Source organism: Mercenaria mercenaria, chromosome 15, assembly GCF_021730395.1.
Source record: "Mercenaria mercenaria strain notata chromosome 15, MADL_Memer_1, whole genome shotgun sequence".
Classification (NCBI taxonomy): domain Eukaryota; kingdom Metazoa; phylum Mollusca; class Bivalvia; order Venerida; family Veneridae; genus Mercenaria; species Mercenaria mercenaria.
In genome coordinates this window covers 41,268,077-41,287,398 of record NC_069375.1, presented here as the reverse complement: position 1 = coordinate 41,287,398, position 19,322 = coordinate 41,268,077, and the positions used below count along the sequence as shown (strand labels likewise).

Sequence of the window (19,322 nt, the reverse complement as noted above, 5' to 3'; positions counted from 1 at the left end):
CACAAGTTCGTGCGGGACGTAACATATGCCGGTGATATAATTGAAATACAAATTGCAATTTGATGTTCTTCATTGAAATCCAAGATACGTGTCATAAGTGCAAATAAGAATCATTGCGTCCAATTAGTAAACATCTGATACGTGTTTTGTATACTCAGAGTAATGTTATGTAAAGTATATCTACATTTGCTTATAAAACGACCTTTCTACACTTTTTTTTTAATTATTTTTAACCAAAATATATAATATATGACAAGATTCTCAAAAATCTGTATTTCACTGAAACACGCAGGAATGTATTCTAAAAACGAACAGAGTGGGAAATTTTATATGTAGAAAACGTGTCTTACAAATTCAATGCAGAGTACTTTGGACCATCTCTCACCATCTCTCACCATCTCTCAAGTGATATTATAATTTTGATCCAGCTTATAACAGCTGGACCAAAACTTAAGTTCAAAGTTAATCTTAACAGTTAGGCTACATCGTTTATTTAATTAGTACATGATCTTTTGAAAACATTTAATGTCTTAACTCAACCGATGTTATTTACATGTCATTTTTACTTGAAACAAATAAAATGCTGTTGCTATTCTGAAACATAATTCCAAATAATTCCAGATAATAGGTTTATGTAGATACCTATATTAATAGTATAACCAATCCAGTGTTATACAAAATGCCATCCAGTATTTAGGCACTTGTGAATCCAACTAAACAAAATGCAGTTCAAATAGAAAAAAAACTGCATGGCTAAATATAGTATATGAACTGCACTGAAAATGCTTCGGTAAGCAAACTTGACGGATAATTCTTCTAAAAAGAAAATGCTTGTCGTTAGCAGATGAATTATCCAAAAGCTTTTGTGGTTATGACGACATTTGCTAAACTGTAATCAAAGTTTAGCAAACAATATTTGCGTGCATTAATGTTGTCAAATCAAGCATGTGAGTTTGAATCATTAATTTTAGCTATCCTGCAGGAACTGCAGTTTAGATTCAGTCTTTGGTGTTTGTAGTGAAATGATTGAGAGGTCAGATGTTATTCAATCTGATATAATTTATATGTCAAATTCATGAGAAGAAACTTTGATAAACCAAGGTGACAGGAAACGAGTTGAATGTTTATTTATTTAAATGCACTTGCAATGCAGTTTCAGATTTTGTTCACCACTAACCAACAACTGAAATATGATTAAAAGTAAATTTCCTATATCTACAAAATCTGATCGAAATTACTTTTCCAGGTTAGTTTATTTACCGATTGCATGCGTTTCAATTTTTAAATGAAACTTGTGGGTAGATCCTATTAAAACAATTTTATGTCATTCTGGAACAACGGACTTTAAAGTGTTTGAATGCTAATTTGAAAATGATTTGTCAGATACAAAAAAAAACTATGAAACTATAAAACTTTAACTACAGGTAAATAAATGTTACTTATTTAGTATCGAAGTTTATACGTAGCATTGGTCCCACCGCTCAAATATTCCGATAACTGTTACAACATTTTTGATATATCTGAAAATGTACAATAAATATAATCAATTTTAAAAGGGCACACATGTACATTGGTTTCATTGCTTTTAGTTTCGAGTGATAAATTAATTAATTAAATGTGTTAGTATTTATACATTGTATATTAATAAAAGAAAACAAAGAAAAAAACAACATTTTCTACTTGTTTTCAATTAGAAATTTTCCGGATAATGTTATTTTGCTCCAACATAAATGTACTTCAACAATTAACAAAGCATAACAATGATTTATATCTTAAAAAATCTAATTCTGAAATTTATAACCAAAAAAAAAGAACACTGTTATACAAGATACAAATGTATAGTATTATATGCATAGATTCATCGAACAGCTTTGTTATGGGACTTGCTCCAGATGTCAGATGTCAGATTTTTGCCTGAACAAAACACCTTTGCAAATATATTAGATCCCAATTTCATATTTCAAGGCATAAACAGTTACTTCGTATATTTCATGTAAACATAAAATTAACAAGTCTATGTGCACACTCACTGTATAGATAAACACAGCATAAATTTGTACTACCACTAAAAACTGACTGTTTTATTAGATCAACTGTTATTGCATAAAATCTAATTTTGAATGTAACTTTAAATGAAAACTTAATTTATATGTTAAGTATTTTTAAGTACCCTTGATGAAGATTTTATACGTTTGAAGTAAATATCTAAATACAAAGTATTTAAGTGAAGGATAGCCATTGGATATCTTCAAGGAGCAGGATTACCGGGTTATCCAGACTTACTGAATCTTGTAAGAGACCAAACACCCTTCTAGGAATAAATATTTTGCAAATCTCTAAGGAGGCATTTCGTTGAAATAAATTCAGCCGCTATGGTCATTTCACTTTACGAGCACATTCATTTTCTAATTACAATTGATACGCATGTCAAAAACTATTTTTACTTTATCACTTTTGATTGGTTTATTCTTGTTGAACTGTTTGAGTAAGATTTAGTGCCTTGGAAGCCTCTTGACTCATTCCCATTTACTTATGTAATACCTACCAATAAGGGCTTTTTGATTGAGCAAGTTTTTCTTCTCATATTCAGTTATCAACAGTCACAACTTGCGGGAAATATTAAACAACAGTATGATGAAGGATTAAAATGCAATCACATTTTGTTGTGATTTATCGACCTGAAAGACATTTCGGGAAGTTGATAAAAGGACAATCATCCAACAAGAAGATCCACACTTTTACATATGGACAGGTTTTACGAGTTTTAAGAGTCATCATCGCAAAGAAGTCAACGAATCGTTACTGAAAGTGATAACTGGAAAACTAGAAAAGAGTAGTGTGTCATGTTCCGATTAAACAAATGCTTACTTCAAAATCTTAAGCAAATATTGCTACTGTCTGAAAAGTATTATCATATTTACCCCGTGACATGAAATGCTTAAACTTGCTTAGTTAAAGAGTTAATTGCGTTCGAAAGTTCCACGCAAAATATGGGTATGGTTGTTTGATAAGAAATTTTGTCGTGACCAATCCGGATTTATATATAAAACAGATTGCAATGAGGTTTTCATGAATAATTGTCCTCCATAATACCCATGGTAATTAACATAACCACAAATTACACGCCTTTCTCACTTAATCATAATTATGCTAGTATCCAGCATATAACAAATTTAAGCAAAAATAAAACGCTCTTCCAGTGAACCGGGATTGCTTGTAGGTCATATGAATAACTCGTGCATTTTTTGGGACTATGTACCTGCCCTTCCGATTACAAACTCTTAAATCTTCTTCTACTATTTAGACCCTAACGTTACTAATAAACTCTAATTTTCTAGTAGAATTATTTTGTGATTTGTATTCCACAGCATTTCCTCTTGAATCTTTGGGCAAAGAATTGATCAACTAAGAATATATACATAATGATTATTATTCGGCGAGAGAGAATATTTCCTTTGGGATCAAATACATGCCGATGATGTAATTATTAATTCATTTATACTTTGATATATCAGTTTTCCAATCTTTATTTGGAGCCTTGTTCACTTTTATTAATGCAAATATGAGCGAAAGGTTCCATTCAATGAGAAAAGTTTTAAGACGCAGGTTTTTCATATCTGCCAGAGGGTTTCATATATCGAGACTCCGAGACGTCCTGTAGACCGCTGAGGCACATAGTAAAGGATAAGAAAATTGGCCTATGGGGTATATTTTACTCGTTTATAAAAAAGAGATATCAAACTCACTGAATTCGGAAAAAGAAATAGGAGAAGTTGAAGCATTTCTCATATCTGTTGCGGAATCACTTAACGCATTGTCAACTAAAGTCGTTTTGAGAAAGGTTTGGTACTGACATTCAAGAACACATGTAATATTACATAATGGCCCTATCATATCATATAATTACTTCGCTGTACATTAAATGTTAGCCTTTGATTTTTATGCAAACAAAGTGTAATAAAAATTATAAACTCGAAAGATAGAGAGAAAATAGGAGCATAGGAAGGAAGTCTAGGGGGACTAAATGTACCAGTTTGTTTTTGTAGAAATGTCATATATATATATATTCAGCAATACAGTTTATGCACACACATATATAAAAACAATGTATACAGGTATTTGTAAATTACAATGGACACAAATAATATATATCTGACAAACAGATCTTACTAGAATGTAATTAGTATATTGTGATGTAAGAAGATCGGTACAAATCCAGTATTAAGGATCCAAAGTGCCTGCGATTCATGTCATTGAATAAACCGTAAGTGTTTCATCAAGATAATTAACCAGTATAATCCAAGTAAACAATCGTAGCAATGAAACCTGCCCTATCGTAAGTGTATGATCTATCAACTATATGCTACAATGAAGATAATTCAAGCATCAAACAACCTTCATACATATAACTGTATAGAATTACAAAGTTTCTGTAGAAATGAAATATGCTTACCAATTACCATATCATTGAAAAACATTTTAGAACATTTGAACAAAACGACATTTCAAGAACTGCTAATTGCTAGTAAAAATTGCATAACATTGTTTGAATATATGATAGGAAGATAAAAATTAAATAGATTTCTACATTTTATCTATAAAATGTGTTGAAATAATAAAGAAGTTCGACTAATATTTTAATATCACAAAAGCAACGAAGACGAAGTTACGTTAGCAATATTCACAACAGCGAATCGAAAATCTGAAGTTTGAAAAGTTTGCTACATTCAAAGTTGGATGAGTTCAAATGATTCTCAAGAAAGCAAATAAAAGGATAGTTTCCTATTGGGTGCCTTGTACAATTGTACATTGGTGTAAGGATGTAGCAGTCTTAGCTTTCATTTTATCTGTCTTAAGCACTGTCAGCCCTGTATGAAATATAGAACCATTTGAACTGTCTATGCAAAATGCTACAGACAACTTTTGAAGAAAGCCCAGGTACCTTGTACATATTTTTGTCTCAACTTCTAACTGTCGTAGCGATATCCCTAAGCAAAGAGAACGACGTAATTTGTCACTGTTTCGAATAGATACTAGCATTAGGTCATTCCCAAAACGTAGGGAATCAAATAAAACACGAATAGCCTAAAGTATGTTTATCTAAAGTTTTAATACCACTGCATTATTCAATATCGGGTTTTATTAAATGACGCTACACCATCACTTCCTGTGTTTCAAACATAAAGAACTACCTTAATGACAATTACCAGATAGAACTGGAAGTAAATGAAACTACTTATCGAGTGTATTTTTGTATAATTTTTGCAGCTTTTCTCTGATTGTTTTATGGAACGAGTTTAGGGAACAATGAAATCAGTTGATCAAGCGTTTCATAATGTGAATTTTCCAACTTCATTTTGTAGGACATGCGCAGTTTTCTTTCTTATTATAAACCTGAAAATCTGTGGAAATGAATATTTAATGCGAAATGCTAAAAGGAGATTAATATGATAACAAAAAAAACACTTTGTATCAATAAAAGATTCAAATGAAAAATCTTACTACGATATTTCCCGAATGTCACGTAAAATTTATAGATATTATATTCCAAATCTGTTTCAAACGTAAATTAGCCTGCATTGATAAAATATTTAAAGGTCATATTTCTTTGAAATTGAAAAGGAAAGGTGCAGAAGCCTTACTTTTGGTTATTCAAAATATAAATTACATAATAATGGCAAAAGAGAACTTTCCTTAAAACCAAAACAATATTTAGGATGGGTTTCAATTTTAAAGATCGCCTGTCAAACGTCACTCGCATCCTTCTTTTTAGATACATGAAGTGTTTGCTTGAACATGCACCAAGATGGATGTGAATCATAGCTTCTAAGAGTATCTAGACTTACAGAGAGTTTTTCCAGCTTCACGTCAAGGACATTTATTCAACGAAGACATGGACATTTACAACTGTCACTACTGTCACTAATCCATCATACATACATGACTTCATGATTTAAGAAAAATACCGTTCAGAACTTTGAGGGGGGCTGCGTCCTTGGAACATAGCCTTTCCTATTTACGTTGAGCATTCACTAACGACCGAAGTATATATAAGAAAATCAACGTTTTGTCAATGTCAATATAACTTAATTTGCAATTTAAAATTATCTGTTCCTGTAAATACCTTGCTTCAGTTGAATTTACACGTCTCTTGTTCTTCAAATAAACCAACGTTCAAGTTTAATGTAACCCAAATAAATTCTAAAAAAATCATGGTTTTCTTTTATTAAGTTTAACTCAAACGATTCGGACTTCTAATACAATATAATCACAACATAATCAGCTTTTGTTAAACTGAAAACGTAATCTTTATTTGATTGACCTATACCAATTTCTTCCCGAAGTGTTTGGCATAGACAAAGAGTTCCAAAGAAAGCTTACTTTTGGTAACCAGTGACAGATAACAAATCTGATGAAATTACAAAAGTGAATCTTATTAGCACAGTTTCTTGCAAACGACAGTAATTCGGCGATGCTAATTCCAAGAAATAATTCCTTTCTGATTAAATCATACAGTTTTACATGGTCACTGTTGCGGACATATCCACGTTCCTAATACAAAATTGATTGAAAATAGATAGCTTTGGTAAAAACTGGACTCAACATCGAGAAACAATAATTGAACCAGATTAAGGTTTGTTTAGGATCAGAAATTATCAAATCATTCTGTGAAGAACTCCGACAAGGAGATATATTATTCATGATATTTATAAGTACTTTTGATATAGAAGGAGTTTTCGTACGTTTTACAACAGCAGTTGTATAATTGTAAGTTCACCATACTGTTTCGCCAGATAACATCGTAACATCTTTTTAATCGATGCTTTCTTATAGTCAACTTTACAACTTATTTTTACATAATCGACACTCAAATTATTCGAAGGATCCGCTTCCGGTAAGCATGCGCAAGCGACTGTCTTGTTAGGAAGTCCATGTTCTTTTTTAGTAAATGGGCTTCTAATTTTGCAAGCAGCCATTCAACATAATAATAGTTGTAAGAAACAAGCCCAGTCATAATTAAAGTGATACTGTGAAATCATTAATATTCGTGGGGGACTAATTTTCGTGGATTTCGTGGTTGAGTCAATCCACGAAATTTAATCCCAACGAACAAGTAAAATTGCCCTTCATTTTATGTTCAAAAGTTGAAATCCACGAATTCATATCCCCTCGAAATTGCCGTTCTGACCAAAACCACGAAATTTCATGCCCACGAAATTAAATGGTTTTACAGTACCTTCTAATTTTAATAGCGAATAATGCACTTCCATGACAGATTGGGATTGTTGACATTATCAAGTAAATGAAATCAATTTAATGATTCAAATGTACATAACATCATTCTAGACAGCTTATTAGATAATAATACTTATATTTTGTAATATTTTCAACGTTTATGACGTGCCAAAATCTACTGTCGCGATGCAAATAGATTAATTTAATGTATCTTTCTCTGGGTAACTGAAGAGACTTGCCAACTTTAGTGGTGTCACCTGAAAACAGACGAGCTAAACAAAACTATGTAATATTTGCAAAGCTGAGTAAAATATTGCCACAAAAACCGCGTTTTAAAAAGTATTAATGATTAATGTAACTTGTTGTTGTTGTGGTTGCTGTATCGTCATTGGCAGATCCGGTGATATACGTGATCTCTCGTGATACGAGTCGGCAGTTAATCTGCGGTTTTAATACCAAGAATATATCACTTCTTGATGCAATACAGTTGTAAAGTATGGCTTGAGCACAGCGAATGAACCCCCAATTTATCAGTACAAAAAAACTATCAATATCGAGGGCCTATTGATAAGCTTAGATTAGGAGTTTGTTCGGAAATATATAAATAGTCCCTCAAAAGGCAGACTTCAACAAAGAAGCTTTAGCCATTTCGTTCTTTCGTTCTTATGCGAAACAATATATCACTCAGGCCTACGGCCTTCGTGATATATTCTTACGCATAAGAACTCAAACTCGGGTTATTCTACGATAAACCACGTTTGGGAACTTATTATTTCTTAATTAACGAATGCCATAACAGGTCCACTATCTAACATTATAATTGATGTGTACACCACGGCTGAAGTAATTAATTACAAATTGATGATAACAATGGAACACAAGGGTTACAAAGAAACTTTTATTAAATTAGAATAAGTCTTGTTTTAGATTAAGATGTTACCAGAAGATTTTCCCCAAGAAAAACACAAGGAGGCAGCGTCCTTAAACATTTTATTGTACTTGACAAGACAAAGGGATTGCTTGATTCGTCATTCATAATAGCTTAAGAATATAAGTACAAATGAGAATACGAATTTCATTAAGTATAAAACTTGATAAATCTTTGACGCCAATAATATACAGTACATATTATATTTAAGCTATGTCAGCAAATGGTTATTTTTAATGTAGTACGCAGTTTGAATTAAAAATACCAACTTCAAGTAGGAACTATCTATTTTAGATATATGTGTAGTTACCTGCATCAAAGTACGTACTAGACTAAAAAGATTATTAAAATATCATTTTCTGAAAAAAGGTTATTTGAGCTGATAAAAAAATGATCCCGGATAAAAATATTTTGAAAAAATTGAGACAACCCCGCTAAGACTTTATGGCAGGTTTCGGTGGCTATTGACCTAGTACCTCATGCAAACTATGCACTTTTTACCTCTAGGCAGGGAAAAGCATGCATAATTGTCACAAGGATAAGTAAACTGAATAGAAAACTGTATAAAGATAAAATAAGTTAACGCCCTGGGGAAAGTGTGACACTTTCTGTAGAGATTTTTTGAAAAAGTCAAACCCACAGAGTTTCACAAGGTGAAATATGTTGAAAAGGCTACTGCTGGAAAGAGAACAATCTCTACTTCCCAGATATATGTGTCAAAGTATGGGAAAATATCTAGAAATATGAGAAAATCAAAGAAATCAATTTCATGACTGTTAGATGCATGACTGTCTTATCATGCATAGCATTTAACAGGTTAGATATGTTACTTTTCCATGTTTCCATTGTGTAAAGAGGGCTTAGGATAAGTCTCTAAATGTAATGTTTTATAATGCATCAGTGCAAGCGATTGACAAGATAATTTTATATTATTTTAGAGGTCAATATCTGAGATCATGTATCTCTTAATTTACTTCGAAATACCATCGTTTTGTAACACTTCCAAGTGTTGTAGTAGCCTACAAGTTATAAATTTCTCATAAAACCTATATCCAGTACCGCACATACTATATCCAGTACCGCACATACTAACTTGCCAGGATTTCAAATGACCGGTATAGCCGTTTTATTGTAAACCAATGCATTATTAGGTCAATCCAAGCTTAAATGTCAAGCTTAAACATTTTACAGTAGTTACAAAGCTTTATGCAGTGTAAATTATTGAAATTGTTGAAGATTCTAACGCCGAGATGTTTACATATTGCTTTATATTCTGTTGCCATTCGAATGGTCCCATACAAATTCTGATCAAAGTGGTGTTTTCCATAAATTGTTACAGAATATTCTTAGGTATGTATGATAGCAAATTTTGATATTTTTTTTATCAGTCGAAAATTCTGTTCTGTTCTGTTAACGTTGCTATGGATATCATTGAAAAAATATGATAATGTAAACTTGTAAATCTAATGCTGTGAGTAACTTTAAGATTATTTTGTCTGGACATTTAAATGAAATGTGACACTTAATGGAGTTTTGACATAAACGACATGGAACAATGGAAAATTCTTTTATTCACATACTTTCACTTCAAATTTAATTAACATGAACATGAAAACGTTGCTTAAAGTCATCCGTTCAAGATTCTTCTTTGAATTAATTAGATATTTCTCCGATTAAATTAGATTTTTTAAACAAAATTCAATAAAGAAAAGCATTACAGTCTCCACGATCTGCTTTGAATTTAAGAATTTTGTTCCTTTCTGAGGGAAGCGTTTTGACACAAAAAAATAAAATTAAGAAAAGATACAATCATCTCTCGACTGACAAAGTCTAAGGATTTTATTCTGTATTTCAATCTTCTGATATATGGAACCCCTTTTGGAAAATTTAAACAGTGACGCATTTAAAAGCCTAACAAAGCAATTCTTTCGAAGATATTTGTCATTTTACAGAACAGTTTCACATGATTAGAATTGATATATATCCCTGTATGGTTTCTTGAAATCTATATAAGAGACCATCATCGTTAAATCATCACCATTGTACAGAGTAATATAGGATATTTTATTGTACTATTTTTCATCACACCGCCTCTCCAAAGCCAGATATCATTTGGAAGTTTGCTCAAATTCTTTATGAATCTTTTCATGTCTGTTTTCGGTGATTATCTATAGAAAGTATCAGCAACTTGTTAACCCTACTACAGCATAACTTAGAAGAATGCACATTCCTTATTACCATCTGGCCATGTCACTACTATGTTGATGATGCTTTGTCAACGGCCCTTTTTGAGGGTTTTGTAAAACTAAATGTTCTTCAGATATTTTTCCTATAGGAAGTTTTGTCCTCATGTTTTGATGACATGTGAACTTATTTGAACTTACTTCTGGAAATGTTTATTAAAGGCATTTTTTTTTCTATTTCTGTGTACTGTCTATTTTCTTTAAGTTGATGTTTCCCTCGCTCTATCTATCGATATAGAAATGTTGCTTTTATATATTATGATATCAAGATTTAACTATGATCTCAATACACAAGGATATTGACTTTAGTAAAGTGTTACAGTTTATTATGAGCTCAGTGTGCAGGACCATTATCAACCTAAAGAACTTGTCAAATCAGATATTCAAGAGTTAACCAGGTGTTCAACAATATTCAGAAATATTACCAAAAGATGAAATATATCGTGTGAAACTTCAGAAATTGATTAGGGGCTCAATACGTAAAAATATAATTTCAGTAGAAGAAAGGGTACCAGTTATTCAAACATTTAACATATGCATTATTTGTCATCAGAAATTCGTAAAAATCTGAATTTATTCTTGATATAATTCCCTCTCCCATTTACAATGCCATAAATCATGTTCCAGTAACATCATTCGTTTAGTTGGTTTAAATTAGAACATACCAGTAAACGTGTTTGTGATAATATTGTGACCATGACTGAGAAAATGGGTCCAGATGAGGAATTTTGACAATTTCAGGTTTTTGCATATTTAGAAAGAATATTCATTCAGAAATAAATCCTGAAAATTTCAGTTGAAAATCTTCAAAATTGTCAATTTTATGACAGATTTTGTAACATAGATATTAAAAATAAAAACAGTACATTTCAGTTATCCTTTCTTTCTAGTTTATTTCTCACATACTGGTAATGGTTAACAATTCTGAAATAAATTTATCTTTTGTTACAATTGCATGATATAAGTAAGATCCCATTCTTAATACACAAAATGATAATCAATTAAAATCTACAAAAATTTCTATAAAAATATTTCTAAAATTGTGTTACCATGGCAACAAATATATTAAAATCCCTTTTGTATGATAAAACTTAAAAAAAAACATGTTAGCTTGAAATAAGGATTTTAAAAAGTAAAATATTTTAAGGCATATGTATTTACAAAAATAAACTGAAAATTTCCCATGAAAATATTAAGAATGTTTGGTTTTATGACAGTTTTTGTAACATGGGTAATAACCATAAGAATAAGACAGATTTGTCATTGTTTCTTCGTAACTTGTCTTTTACATGCTGATAATAAATGACTACTTTGGAAAAAAAGAACCTTCTATTACTATGAAATTTTATTTTTATGATGCTTACTTAAAACAGAAAAATACAGCTAATTTAAATCTTTCATATTTTCTATGAAAGCATTATTCAAATTGCGTTACCATGGCAACATATGCAATAAATTGCTTTTTCTACAATAGTACTTAAAAATAAAAGCTTAATTTAAAATAATGTTTCTTGTAAGTTGAATATAATGAAGTATATGTATTTGAAAGTAAAATTTGAAAATTATATGTGAAAAGATATAAAATGTTTGGTTTTATGACAGATTTCGTAACACGGGTAATAACCACAAGAATAAACTATTTCAGTCGTTGTTTCCTCAGTTTGTGTTTTCACTTATTGGTAATCACTGACTGTTTTTAAATAAATGAATCTTCTTTTACAAAGAATATTTAGATATTCACTTAAAGTGCAAAGATCTAGCTTGCTAAAGTCCTTCACATTTTCTATAAAAACATTATTAAATTATGTTACCATGGCAACATATGCATTTGATTCTGTTTTCTACAATAGTACTTTAAAACAGAGCTAAATTTGGAAAAGTGTTTCAGATAACTTGAATATTATAAAGTGGTATGTATTCAAAAATATTATCTCAAAATTTCATGTTAAAAAGTTAAAATGTTTTGTTTTATGACAGTGTTTGTAACATGAGTAATAACTATAAGAATAAGGCATTTCTGTCATTGTTTCTTCATAACTTGCCTTTTACCTGCTGGTAATAAATAACTATTTTGAAGTAAATGAAACATATATTACTATTGATTTTTTATTGTTTATGCTTATTTTAAAGTAGAATACTATAAAGTACAGCTAATTAAATTTTTTTCCATATTTTCTAGGAAAATTGTGTTACCATGGCGACATATGTTTTAAATTTCCTTTTCCTACAATAATACTTAAAAGCAAGAGCTTATTTTAAAAAATTATTTCTAATAAGTTAAATATTTGAAAGTATAAGTATTCAGGAAAGAAATCTGAAAATTTCACATAAAAACTTTAAAACAGCCATGTTCTGTTACAAAAGTAGTTATGTAAGAATAAACATTTCAGCCATCCCTTTCCTCATAATCTGTTTTTTCACTGGCTAGTTATAACTGACAATACAAAAAAGTGAACATTCTTTTACCATTACATTATATACTGTAGATCCCTTATTGAAATACAAATCCATAATTTCAATGAAATATAATCTGAATTAAGTTACCATGGCAACATACATACTAAATTCCTTTTTCTAAAAATACTTTAATAATTAACACAACAGCTTAACTTTTGATGAAGGTTACACTGCTACAAACTCTGATGAAAAGTAGATATTTATTTCCAGCCAATACTTTAATATTGGTAACTGAAACTACAACCTTTACTTGATGTTTAACCTTAACAGCTAAACACATTATATGAACAGCAAAACAGGCTAAAGTGTTGTGTATTAAAACGTTTGAATTCAACAACAAATTCTATCTTTTACATTCACTTCCTTTTTCCAGTTCTCAGAAAAATCCTCGCCAATCACAATTTCAGTTTTCAGTTGAAGTGGTTTGGGACAAACAGAATCCTTTGACTTTTCAGACAAATACTATTCTCTTACGAGTCCATACAGGTACCATTATCAGGCTTGTGTCATTCCATGTCAATAATATTCGTTTGGCAAGGGGGAGTAGATTTTAGTAAGTTAAATGGACTGTCACTTTTAACACTAACAATCCAGGTGTTTCTGCAGACATGATAAAGTGGTAATACTGGGTTATCTTCTTCAAAAGTTTAAAATATTGTGATAAGATATTTCTTCACTGGTAGAATGTGACAGGATTTAAATCATTGTTGACCAACTGTGCAGTGTTATGGCCTTTCTTTCATGACTGACACACTGTGTCAGCAATATCATGTATTATTAAATGTCTCAGCATTCAACCTCCTCCACAGATTCTTCTAAATTCAAAAGTGCAAGTCAGATTCAAACTTTGCATGGTCTGTGATCATTGTTGAATATTCAATCGATCTGTGATATCCTGTAACAAATAAGTAAAACATATTTTAAATAATTAACCATATTATTTTAAATAATTAAACTAGGAGTCTCTTTATTTAATAAAAGCAGAGTTATCACTATTCGATAATAGATGATTCTTTAATTTCTTACAACCAGTGCTCTAAAATATTGGCAAACAGACTGACAACAGTCAGTATATAAAATGTACTTTGTTTGTAGATTTTGATTACTGCAAATAGGATGTTCTAAAAAACATTTTGTGCATTTATTGGGTTAACCCTTAACCTGCTAAATTTGTAAAATTAACTACTCCATCTTTAAATAGAGACAGTACCATTTATAGCTTATATGGGGTTCTCATAGAAAATTTGCAAAGTATCAAACACTGCAGATCATGATCAGACTGCACAGATGTGCAGGTTGATCTTGATCTGCACTGGTTGAAAAGACAGACATAGCTGCCTCATGCAGCCTAAGGGTTAAAAGTATACACTGTTTTAACAGCTATCAAAAATGGTTGTTACCTAGTAAGTCTCCACAGACTGTACCACAACAAGATGTTATTTCTATTCTAGCTAGTAACATTGTCAAAATGGAATACCAATACAGGTAGTGATGTACCATGCTCACAAGTTGTCTGCCCCTTAACCAACTGAGTTGCTTCATAAACAAGAGGAAACACTTGCATTCCTGAAAAAAAAATTAAAAGTCTTTGGTAAAAGTATCTGTTATCTTCATGTATCTCAGGAACCTTTACAGTCTTCATTCTAATCTATATTCTTGGTGCAGTAAAAAAATTCAATCACATCACAATGTCTAAGTCAAGACTGGGTTAATTAAATTTGAAAATAATCACATTACAATTAAACTAAATTACAATTAATTAATTTACTTTGAATACTTAATTAAAATTCCTATTATTTAGAACTATATTCTACAAGTTAATGAGATATCAACTTATACACATGTATGTACATGTTGTGTTCAGCATTCAAATCATCCATGTACTTATTGAGTGCCACAGACTTTTCTCAGGCTAATAGCCTATTTAATGAAGACTTTACACCAACTGATCCTCCTCAAAACCAGATTGTTGAAATTAAATTTCAATAATGCCAGTTTTGTCAGTTTAAGCCATTTAATAGTCATAGTACATGTACATACATTGTACAAATCATTAGTGTAGAAGTAGACTTATTTTGAATTGACTCCAACAAAACCTAGACAGAGGTATAAATAAATAATATATTGCATTAAAATTTTAATAAGAGCCATTAGCTGCATGTTACTTACCTGATTCCTCAAAGCACATCCAAAATATGTTACATTTTCTTGGGATCTTAAAGTAAACAGGCCAATTTCCTGGCTGTTGTATGGTATATGAACCAGCTGTATAGTGGAATGAACCATCAAAGGAACAAGGAATATCATCTGAAAGAAGATACATTACATGTACTGTAAACATCACTAAAATCAAAAACTTCATGAATACTAAATTAATAATGTGATTGTGAAAGTTTCATTTAACTTACCACAAAATACTATAAAAGTTATTATACTATGAAACTATTTTTTACAGGATCATAAATTGTTTTACACACAGCAAGGCTCAGAAATGTCAAAATTAAAAATATTTTCATTATACATGTTATATGGCATAAATTCCCACTATCCAAAAAAAAAATCATCCTGTTACAAAACATTCTGAACCAACAATAATAGAAAAAGAGAGTAGTCACCAGACAGAATTAACATGACTTATGAGACCCAAAGCAAAAACAGTTACCATTTTATAAATGGAAGTGTCTAGACATCCGGTAACCAGACACCTAGCCGGTGTTCTAGCCAACCGGTAACAGGATGCCTAGCCTATCCAAATTTCTATCCTATAGGGGTTTTCTAGGTGTCCGGTAATCAATTTTCAAATATTGTATACGCCTTGCAGGTGAATATTCAAACATATGCCAAAAAATGATATAATAAATTTATTTCCTTATAGTATTCATATATAAAAAGATCACCAAACAGCTAGAAAAACATTCTCGGAGAGGCTAGTCGTATCGTTGCCAGACAGCTAGAATGCAGGGTAGGCGTCCGGTTACCGGACATCTGCATATTTCCTTTTAAAATACCTTGGCTACTACGTGAGAGGGGACTTTTCGAAAAATGATGTGACACAGGCAGGCATCTATAAGTCTGCATCAAATTTATTAATTATCATTGCTACATCATGTACATGTATATTGTATTTTCTCATAATAATGCTTACTATGGACAATGAACTAAATTTATTTGATGAATCCTGGTCACCTCGAGTAAGAAGCTGCCTGCCTTCAATAATCTTTGTGATAACCCAACTGGCCATTTTATATTAAATACACAGGCATAGTGGAATCATCTGTGTTTAGTGGCCACAAGATTAATTCCATAAATTTCCCTCGGTATGTTTTGGATTCACTTCCGGGTAAAAAGAACGACTTATTTCAGTGTTTCAGTGAAAGTTTCAAATATATTAGAGAACTTCATTAACAACTGTTTATAAACGGTACTTACCAAATCAGTAAACAGTATTACAAGTCTCAGATCCCTTCATCGTTGAACAAAAGGTAGTTAAACAAAGGTAAACATCACATGCTTCCCTGTTTTACTGTTAAAATCCGAAACCGGAAACATAGCGAAGGGGAAACAACTGATTTTCAACGAATTATTTTGCCTCAGGCGTAATACCACTATTTTTTTACAGGTCTGATGTCTAAATATTCTTTCTATAGTAGGCTGTCATCAATCATGTAACAAGCAGTCGTACTTAAACGGTCAAACTTTTGCTAATTAAAACATGTGTAAGAAAGCTGCGCGCGTAAACTTGGCGCAACTTTAAACGTCGTTTCTCGATATTACGTCATGCCGCATCTGGACCGGTTTTCAAAGACGACGTCACATATATATTTCACAGAGAATTCACACTTGAGCTTGACAACAAAGAGTTTATCAAAAAAGAAAATATAGTTACTGATAACTAATGATTACTGTGAATAGTATTAAAATTCAAATATATTTTTTATCTTTAAAAAGTCAAAATATATATAGGACAGGTGTATTCCCCGGAAAACCCGGAAATTTTACGGCTAATTTCCGGAAATCATGTATATGGCCAGAAGTTTCTTATTTGTGGTTTAAATCTAAATATTTTGATATATGATCTTTTTTTGAGCATCTAGGATTTGGGTACAAGTAATTTTTTTAGAGATATTGCTATATTTAAAGTATAACCGACTGTCAAAATTAACCCTTTTTTTTGCCGTGAAATTGTCATATTTGGAAAACCCGGAAATCACTTACATGGCTATAAGTTTCTAATTTGTTGTTTAAATCTAAATATTTTGATATATAATCATTTTTGAGCATCTAGGGTTTGGGTACAAGTAAACATTTTTTAGAGATATTGCTATATTTAAAGTATAACCGACTGTCAAAATTAACCCTTTTTTGCCGTGAAATTGTTATATTTGGAAAACCCGGAAATCATTTACATGGCTATAAGTTTCTAATTTTTTGTTTAAATCTAAATATTTTGATATATAATCATTTCTGAGCATATAAGCATTTGGTAGAAGTAAATTATTTAGAAATATTGCTATATTTAAAGTATAACCGACAGTCAAAATTAACCCTTTTTTGCCGTGAAATTGTCATATTTGGAAAATCCCGGAAATCATTTACATGGCTATAAGTTTCTAATTTGTTGTTTAAATCTAAATATTTTGATATATAACTATTTTTGAGCATCTAGGATTTGGGTACAAGTAATTTTTTTTAGAGATATTGCTATATTTAAAGTATAACCGACTGTCAAAATTAACCTTTTTTTGCCGTGAAATTGTCATATTTGGAAAACCCGGAAATCATTTACATGGCTATAAGTTTCTAATTTGTTGTTTAAATCTTTTCTGAACATCTGTGCATGGGGTAAGTAGAAAAAAATAGAAAAATAACGCTATATAAACGTCTGTCAAGATTAACCGTTTTTGGTCGTCAAAATCGTCATATTAAAAAAAAGCGGAAATCGAGTACTTGGCTATAAGTTTCTTACTTTTTGTTTGAATCTAATTATTTTAACATCATATCATTTTCAAGTATCCAAGCTTGAAAATGGGAAGAAAATCTTGAATCATTTTTTTAAATGTATGACTTTTAAATGACCGCCAAACTTAAGCATTTTTAGCCGGCGAAATCGCCGCATTAAGAAAAGACGGAAATCGGATAGTTGGTCAAAGGTTTTCTGCTTTTTTATTTTCACTAACTATCTCCATGTCTAGGTATTAATAAAAACACATCATGAAATTATAACTATTATTATTTTCAAAAATAACAATGTACGGTTCATAAAAGTAAAAAAAAAATACAAATCGGCAATTGACTTGGAATAATATTTACAAAACTTAATAGCAAAGATTAATATTAAATTTCAAATTGATAAAATGTTAATGCAAAGTAATTTCCATCCAGTAGATTATCTCCTAAGCAATTAAATGTTTGATCCTAGTATAAGATATACATATACAAATACAATGTACAATGTAGAAAGAAAACATATGTGAAAAGAAATCTTTGCTTTGTAAGTTATTTCTATTCCGATTTTTCCAAAATGCTATATGCTTTCAAATAGAAACATGGTCAAATTATCGTATTAAATATCAATATTTCTGTTTCTTTATGCATGTATGGTATGATATAGATTATTGTTTCGATATTTAAATTTTTTTGAAAAATATTGCTTTAAATTTATTTTAATTCTAACCACTTTTATGATTTCCAGATTATCCAAAATGCTACAATTTCACATCGAAATATACGGTATTTTGACGATAAGATTACCTTATTAAATCTCAATAGTTTCTATTTCTTTTTATATATGTCGTAGCATATAGGGTCCTCTTTAGATACATGTAAAAATAAATTAATTGCTTTAGATATATTTAATTTCTGAGCAATTTTATGATTTCCGGGTTTTCCAAAATGCAACTATTTCACGTAGAAAAATACGGTATTTTGACGATAAGATTACCTTATTAAATCTCAATAGTTTCTTTTCCTTTTTATATATGTCGTAGCATATAGGGTCCTCTTTAGATACATTAAAAATAAATTAATTGCTTTATATATATTTAATTTCCAAGCAATTTTATGATTTCCGGGCTTATCAAAATGCTACTATTTCACGTAGAAAAATACGGTATTTTGACAGTCAAATTAGCCTATTAAAATTTATTTATTTCTATTTATTTTTATATATTTGTGAGTATAGAGGCTCTAGTTTAGATATTTACCAAAATTAGACGAATCCCTTTTAAAATAATTACTTTATGACCTCTTGAGTGATTTCCGGAAATTAGCCGTAATATTTCCGGGTTTTCCGGGGAATACACTTCTCCATATATATATATAAATACCAAAACCATATGCAGGTCCGTTACAAAATGTTTTAGCATGAATCTGTTTCTTAGTTTTTCGCATGCCCCTCATATCGACTACATTACTATCACATTGAAGGACATAATAATGATATCCTCGCAAAAGAAATA

General features: G+C 30.6%; 1 long non-coding RNA gene across 1 annotated transcript; it reads right to left on the bottom strand.

Moving 5' to 3' along the window:
• Window positions 1-11,280: 11,280 nt before the first annotated feature.
• On the bottom strand, window positions 11,281-16,671 carry LOC123565874 (uncharacterized). The gene is made up of 4 exons (XR_006689264.2): window positions 16,294-16,671; window positions 15,034-15,171; window positions 14,265-14,430; window positions 11,281-13,759 (listed from the first exon to the last, which is right to left on the bottom strand). It is a non-coding gene; the product is annotated as an uncharacterized LOC123565874 (long non-coding RNA).
• Between the last annotated feature and the right edge of the window lie 2,651 nt (window positions 16,672-19,322).